Source organism: Quercus lobata, chromosome 5 (genome assembly GCF_001633185.2).
Source record: "Quercus lobata isolate SW786 chromosome 5, ValleyOak3.0 Primary Assembly, whole genome shotgun sequence".
NCBI lineage: Eukaryota > Viridiplantae > Streptophyta > Magnoliopsida > Fagales > Fagaceae > Quercus > Quercus lobata.
Window position 1 is genome coordinate 60,600,876 of NC_044908.1, and position 8,254 is coordinate 60,609,129.

Sequence of the window (8,254 nt, forward strand, 5' to 3'; positions counted from 1 at the left end):
GGCTTGGCGCTCTACAAAATGGGCTCTAAAGTACCATTTTACCATTGCCAGTTTATGCGTAAATGCTACAAAGTGGTCTTATCCTCTGTTTTTGTCACAGAAGGAACTTTTCTCTAGTTTCTGCTACAAGACTGACTTTTTTGTTGTGCAGTAAAACCTTCTACTGTGCAATAAAACTTTCTATTGCACAGTAAAGCTTTCTACTTTGCAATAAAGTTTTTTGCACTTTTCTGCAACGTGAATGACTACTCTTCATTTTTTACTGCAGAAATACTTTTCTACTTCCTGCATATAAACAAATCTAAGACCCAAAGAAAATACCCGTCAAGCAAATGTTAGTTTACATGGGTTATTCTCAAATATATACATACATATATTCGTATATGTACTTATACGTATTCACATATACATATATAAAATATATTTTGTAGAACATAAGATACAAGGTATATGTATATATACTTATGGCAGGATAATGATTAGTTCGTGTCAAGAGTAAAACATGTAATAACAAAGAAATAAGAAAGCTTCAACAGAAAAGGTTTAGCTAGTATAATAGCTAACATGGTAAATATAATAAAAATGTGCTACAGCAAAATAACTAATATGGTAAATAAAGATACCACAGCAGGACAACTGATGCAACGAACATGATATAAAACATGCTACAGCAAAATGACTAAATACAGCAAATATAATTTCTAACTAGAAAAATCAAATATATTTGCAATCGAAATTAAGTATTGAATCTTCCTGTAGAATATGTAAATCAAGAAGGAACCCAAACCCCAACTTGAACAACCTTGTCATAGGCTTTTGCCATCAAAGTTGTGCATTTTGAAAAATAGGCCTAAATAGCTACTAGCTATTACTTTTGGGGGACTTCAAAGAGTGGATTTGCTAAGAGAGAGAGAAAATATGGTCTATTGATGCATGAACCTATTTATGCCGTGTTTTCTCTCCTTTTTACTACTTTCTTTCTTTCTTTCTCTCCGTTCTTTTTACTCTTAGTTTCTGACTACTATCTTGTCTTGGGTTTTTTTTCTCCCTTGGGTCTTTTCCCTTTTGGATCCCCCTCTCCCTGGGTGCCTCTCCCCTTCTAAGTGCCTTCCTTAGGTGCTTACTACTCCCTTACCATAGGTTCCTCCCCTTAGGTACTTCTCCCTTTTCATCTATGGCTACCTCTTCCTTTTATAGTGAACTGATTCAATTGGATTTCTCATTTTTGCTCCTAGGGTTTCACCAACTATTTTTGGCTTGTTGTGTACATTCCTTTAGGACTACCCACCAACTCATTAGTTGCCCAGCCACTACCTCTGCTCAAAATACGTTTGCTGCATCACTACTCATTTCATGACAAAATTTCATTTTGTTTGCTCTTGCTATATACCTCTACCTCTAGGTTCAAATGGATAAGGATTGGGCTACCTCACCACCTACCTCTATGGCATGCATCAAATGGTCCCAGCCATCTACTACCTCTTGTGTGCTTGCTCCACTATTTTCTGTTTTTGTCTTCTTTCGTTCCCACACTGTTTCTGCCGTAGTAGATTAGCTTTGTTTCGTTCAACTGCGTGTCTGTGTCTTATTTCTTCATGTGTTTCCTGTGTTTGTCATTTCCTTTATTTTGGCTTTTCTTTTCTTTACTCAATTCCTGCTGTTGACACTTCCTGCTGTTCCTTGTTTCTTTTCATTGTGCTTTTTCATATTAGTTTTCACACCTATCCTTTTATATAAAAGGATTTGGGCTTTTTGTGGGCCAAATAATGTTGACTGGATTTAAAGAGTCTTAGGCCCAATTTGCCTTCATTTGTCAAAGCCATTTTGTTGAAGAATTATATTTTGCGGCAGATCTGTATTCTGTTGCAGATTTGTATTTTGTTGCAGATATGCATTCTGCTGCAGATATGCATTCTACTGCAGATCACTGTATTGGGCCTTTCTTGCTTTTTGGTCTTCTTGGTGGGCTTTTGGGCCTTGTTTTTCATTGGGCTTTCCTCCGTATGGGCTTTTGGGTAGAGATTTGCAAAAATGGGCATCAACAATTTCTTTGCTCTGCCTATTAAAATCATAAATATTTTTTAAAATATTTTTTCAAAAGCATTGCCATGATCTGTAATTTCATTATTTAGTTGAGTATTTTAAACTTTTCAAAAATAATAATATTTCAAGTTCCATTATATTAACTGAATGAAAGTATTTGCTCATGTCCAAAACATAGAGGAAACATTGCTTGAGTGGGAGAATTGTGAATTACACTAAACATAAAGGGAGATTTTTTTATTTTTATTTTCACAATAAGAAATAAAAACACAATTATATAAGACACAAAACCAAAGAAAATTTTGAAATTTGATGCAATTTATTGTGAATCTCCACTTTGACTCAAATTCCACCAGATAATCTCTTTCTTTTTGGATCAACTCCACCTTAATCCAAATAAACATTCTTTGAACATGTTAATCATGGTTTCCACTAACGCCAAACTTGTATGTGCCTAAATCAAAATAAGTGCAAACTTATACCTTTTACTATTATTATTATTATTTTCCATATTGCGGATTCATAGTAGAATAATCTATTTCCCACTCTAGTCACCTCAACCCAAAAAAGGAAAAACCCTGCACCCTGCCCATCACCAATCCAACCACCTCTACTCTAAACCCACGAAGCCAAGTCAGAACAACAAAGAAATAAGATGGAGTGATAGTAGCAATTCAGAAGCTTGGCAAGATGATGAAGATATAAGTGATACACAAAATCTCAACAATGATGACATCCTTACCAATACCATCTTTCGTAGGGGACTGTTATTCAACTAGATAGTGTTTCCCTAGAAAGGAACAGAGCATTATGGAGGTAGGATATCTTCTTGACAGAAGACGTTTCTCTGTAAGAAGAATACAGTCCATTCTAAACTCTGTCTGAAGGCTTAGAGGTAGCATTCGAATAGTAGGTTGGCAAGAGAGTTTCTACATCATCCACTTTGAATATCCAACAAACCAGGAATATATCCTCCGTGAGGGACCTTGGTCCGTTGATGGTGCTTTGTTTGTAGTGGAGCAGTGGACTCCCAATCAAGCCCTAAACCGAATCCAATTAACTTTCTTTACTGCTTGGGTTCAAGTGCACAATCTACTATTGGAGTATCATGACATTGAATTGGCACATTTTATGGGTGATTTAATTGGAGAATATGTCTCTATGAATTGGCAGCCCACTTTCCCTCGAAACATCCGTTTCTTAAGATTGGAAGTGAGGATTGATCCATGGCTCCCACTAGTCGCTGGGTTCATTCTAAAATGCGACGATGGCCAATACATATGGATAGAGTGTTGTTATGAATGCATTTTCAAAATCTGCAAAAAGTGTGGATTGATTGGGCATTCTCATAGCCAATGTCACATGGACATTGTGGACATGGAAGAACTACTTAGAGATCAAGCATATCGAACACGATCTCGCTGCCTTATTAAGTTTGCCCCTGATATCACATAAGTCTTGTACACTGATGACATAAGAGCCTTCAGACGCCATCCTAGCAGAAGAACAACTCAACTCAGATACGAAGCTGAGTCACAGCCTAGCCCAGCAGACCTCCCTAACAACCAACAACCTAGTGTTCCTTGATCTCCAAACAACCAACATCAAACCAATCGTCATCAACAACCCAACAATCAGCCACTTCTAAACAACAACCAACCTTATCCAGGTGAAGACAGTAGGAACAATTCTCAAAGTCAGAGGACAACACTAGGGCACTCGAGTTTTGGCAGGTTCATGGTAAGGGATTTAAGTGATCTGAAAGCTCATAATCCTCATAGCCTTACAAATGACAGCCTCTAGGAAACAAATATCCTTGCTGATACTGATGATGAAAATGATCCTCCAAATGCTGCTTTTAATACTACTACCCAACTAACCTCAGATCAGACTAATAATAGACAAAACCAATCATGGGACCCTCCTGAAGGCTCAAATATCAAATTGGTGGAAGTAGAAGAAGGCTTATGTGGGTTGACTAATGCAGAACTAGTCTTCATGGATTGGGAGGCATCCTACTCCAGCTACCAAAGGGCTATAGGCGAAGAGTTTTTAAGCTTTGATTTTGGGGTGATTTTTGTAGAAAGCCTTGAAGTCACCATGGTTGAGACTTTACTAGAAGAATCAAAATTTTCAAACTTTGAAATAGGAGAAAGCAGTGGGACAACTCATGACAATAAAGATTTACAAGTTATTGGGGGTACTCTCACTAGAATGATTCCTAGGGAGGCTCAATATGAGAATAAAAGCATGAACCATAATCTCACTTGCAACATGTAGACAACACTGTGGGAAACCTAGAGTTTAGCACACACACTTGGGAGATCAGTCCACAACTAGCAGTATCGATCTTACTTTCCCTTTGCTACAAAACTCAAAGCCCTACCTCCCTTCTAAATCACCTTCAAGGGCTAACACAAAGTTTCATGCAGTTAAATGGTCTCTCTATGAGGCAACTAAATGATCCCAGGATTCATTATGATGCTGCTCTGTCCAACCAGCATGCAAGCACAGAGGTCATGTTCTACGACCCCAACTTGTCCTTCAACAAGCTGCAATACCAACAGCCAAAAAAGCCTTCACCCAAATGACAAAGATGTGATGAAGTACAAGGTATAAGCAGTCCACGCCGAAGAAGAATTGATCAACATCAATGGATTCCTAGTACTAAAACTCAGAGGGAATTTTATAACCAAGCAGAGGCAGTGTCTAATGTAGTAGCATGTCTACAACACTCTGGCATTGAAAATAATGAGCTTATAATTAGAATCAGAATTCCAGACAATCCTAGTCAACACAGGGAACCAAACTTCAATTGGAACAGACCACACTCTCAGCAACTATAAGCAAGTTTGATGTTATCACAAATTTTGCACCTTTTGTCCAACCTGGGGCTATCAAAGGCAGCCCATGAAAGGCCTCTGCAGCAACCATGAGGATTTTGGCATGGAACTGTAGGGGTCTAGGCAATCCCTCTACAGTTTCTCTATGCTCAAAGATTGTCCAAGTACAAAGACCATCCATTATGTTTTTGGTGGAAACAAAGCAAAAGGAAGGTAAAGGCAAATATTGGACACATAGATGATCTTTTGAGAATTTTGAAGAAGTGGGTAGGGTGGGTATGTTAGGGGGACTTCTATTATGTTGGTCAAATATTCACCTTGCTGTACTGGATGCATCATAAAATATTATCCACACTAGAATAAAAATGCCAAATGTTGGTTTTGTCTATTACACTTTCATATATGGTCATCCAACCACACAAAAGGAAACATGTCTGGAATCACCTCTTATCTTTTCGCAGCATAGTAACAGGCCCTTGGGTATGGATTGGAGATTTTAACCAAGTCCTTAACCAAGAAGATAACTTTTCTCTTAGGAATCAAGCATGCCTAGGTGCAACAAAATTATACAATTGTCTCCAAGAAGCAAGCATGATCCCCATGAATGCCACAGGAGTACAATACACATGGAAAAATAATAGGGAAGGTGAAGAATTTGTGTGTGAACGGCTTGACAGAGTTTTTGTTAACCTGGACCGGTTACACACTTACGAACATAGTAGTCGGAAAGCTAGGCCAATATCAATTTCAGATCATGCCCCTTTAATTTTAGAAACCCACAAAAAGCAAATCTTTCAAAAAAGACCTCAAAGATTTGAAGCTATGTGATTATTAAATCCAAGCTGCAAAAAACTCATTGAAGACACATTTTAGGAAAAAATATTAGGTTCAGTTACACATATATTGACAACAAAATTTAAGAGAGTGCAAAAGGTATGCAATGAATGGAATAAAAATGACTTGGGAAATATCCATAAACGTCTAGCATAACTGAAGAACCAATTGATGTACTTGCAAAACCAATATTACACCCTAGAGATAGCCAAACAAGAGAAAGAGAAAAGGTAGGAACTACAACTTCTGTTGGATATGGAAGAAACCTTTTGGGCACAAAAAGCAAGAAAAGACTGGATACAAAAAGGGGATAGAAATACAAAATACTTTCATGCCTTAGTAAAGCAAAGGAGAATAAATAATCGTGTAGTCCGCATTAGACAGGACTTGAGGCAATGGTTGGAAGAAGATGAATCTATCAGAACACTTATTAGAGAACACTTCGAAAAGCTTACCAAACGCTAGAAGAGGTGAGCAAGGAAGACATACTAAGGAAGCTGGACAATTACAATATTCCGGGGTTGTCCTTCCTTCATAGGCAAGATCTAGACAAAGACTTCACAGAAAAGGAAGTTAAGGATGCGGTTTTCCAGTTGGGAGCCTGGAAAGCACCTGGACCAAATGGTATCCCTGCTTTGGTTCCCCAAAAGTGTTGGAACACCATAGGACCCACAATTACACAAGCTACTCTTGGGTTTTTACGATCAAGCTTCATTCTCAAGGAACTCAATAATACTTTCATTACCTTGATCCCAAAGAGCCTAAGTTTGGAAATGGTTGGAGATTTTAGACCAATTAGCCTGTGTAACGTTGCCTACAAGGTAGCATCAAAAGTTCTGGCAAACAAATTAAAACCCATTATGGAAGACATCACTCCATACCAAAATGCTTTCATCAAAGGGCATCTTATTTCAGACAAACTTATCATAGCTCATGAATTACTCCATACAATAAAAGCCAAGAAAAAAGGTCGAGCTTGATTTGCAACTATAAAAGTCGACTTGAATAAAGCTTACGACCGCCTGAGTTGGAACTTCTTGGAAGCTGTTCTCCAAAAAATGGGATTCAACCAACTATGGATAAACTCAATTATGCAATGTGTAAGTATAGTAACTTACAGCATCCTAATCAATGGTGCACCAACTGAAAACATCAAACCAACAAGAGGCATCAGACAAGGTGATCCGTTATCCACTTACCTCTTTATTCTTTGTGCTAATATCTTATCTTGTATGCTACTAGATATAGAGGATAAAAGACTCATACAGGGAATCGCTCTACAAAAAGGAGAAATGCCTATATCACATTTATTTTTTGCTGACGACATCCTCTTATTCATGAAACTAAACAAACAAAACCTAGAGCGATTAAAAGAAGTCTTGGAAAGCTTTTGTAAAATGTCTGGGCAAAAAATAAATGATAGTAAATCCGTTATGATTGTCAGTCCAAACTGCAAATCTGAAGAAAGGGAAGATTTGCAACACAAGTTCAAGATTCAGATAAAAAACATGATTGGGAAATATTTGGGGATTGCCATTGACGCATGTACCAAAATGAAAGACATAGGAAATCAAATCATTGACTGAATTCAAAGTAATCTATAGAACTGGAAAGGTAAGTTACTGTCCCAAGTAGGCAAACTCACTTTGATCAAATCAGTCATGCAAGCGATGCCAATTTACACAATGTCAATACATCTTCTGCCAAAAGATACTTGCAATCGAATTGATAAAATAATGCAAGATTTTTGGTGGGGTGATAATATTGAAAAGAAAAAGATTCAAACAATCGCTTGGGAAAAGATTTGTCAAACAAGAAGCAATGGGGGACTTGGCATTAGGAAAACAGAGACTTTCAATAGAGCCTTAGTTGCAAAACATTTCTGGAGGATAGGGCAAAATCTGCAATCATTACTAGCCAAAACCTTGAGAAGCACATATTATCCCAAGACCAACCATATATGGGAAATAGATCGAGTCCCTGGAAACTCCCATAAGATTTGGAAAAACATATGGCAAACAAAGAATTCCTCACTATCTCAAGCAAAGTGGCAAGTGGGAAAGGGGGACAGCATTGGACTGAGAGACTCCCTTTGGCACAAGCCAAGGAATGTAGACAGCTTAGATCATCTTCAACTACAGCATGGTACAGTTAAAGATCTTATGGATCCAACATCAGGAAATTGGAATAGAGAATTGATAAACACTGTTTACAATAGGCCTAAAGCAGAAGCTATCCTAAGCACGACCTTCTCCAAATTTGGAAACATTGATAAGGTTATCTGGTCCTTCTCTAGCAGAGGTGAATACCAAGTGAAACAGGGCTAAAAAATATTAACGGCTATAATTCAAGAAAATGCTAATCATAATCATACAAGTAAAAAGTGCTGGCTTAATTTATGGAAACTAGGGATTCCTTTTAGGGTGTCTATATTCTTGCGGAAAATCCTCCACTATGGACTACCAACAAGAACTGAATTATCCAAGAAGCAAATTATCACGGATGAGAATTGTGCGGTTTGTGGAGAATACCAG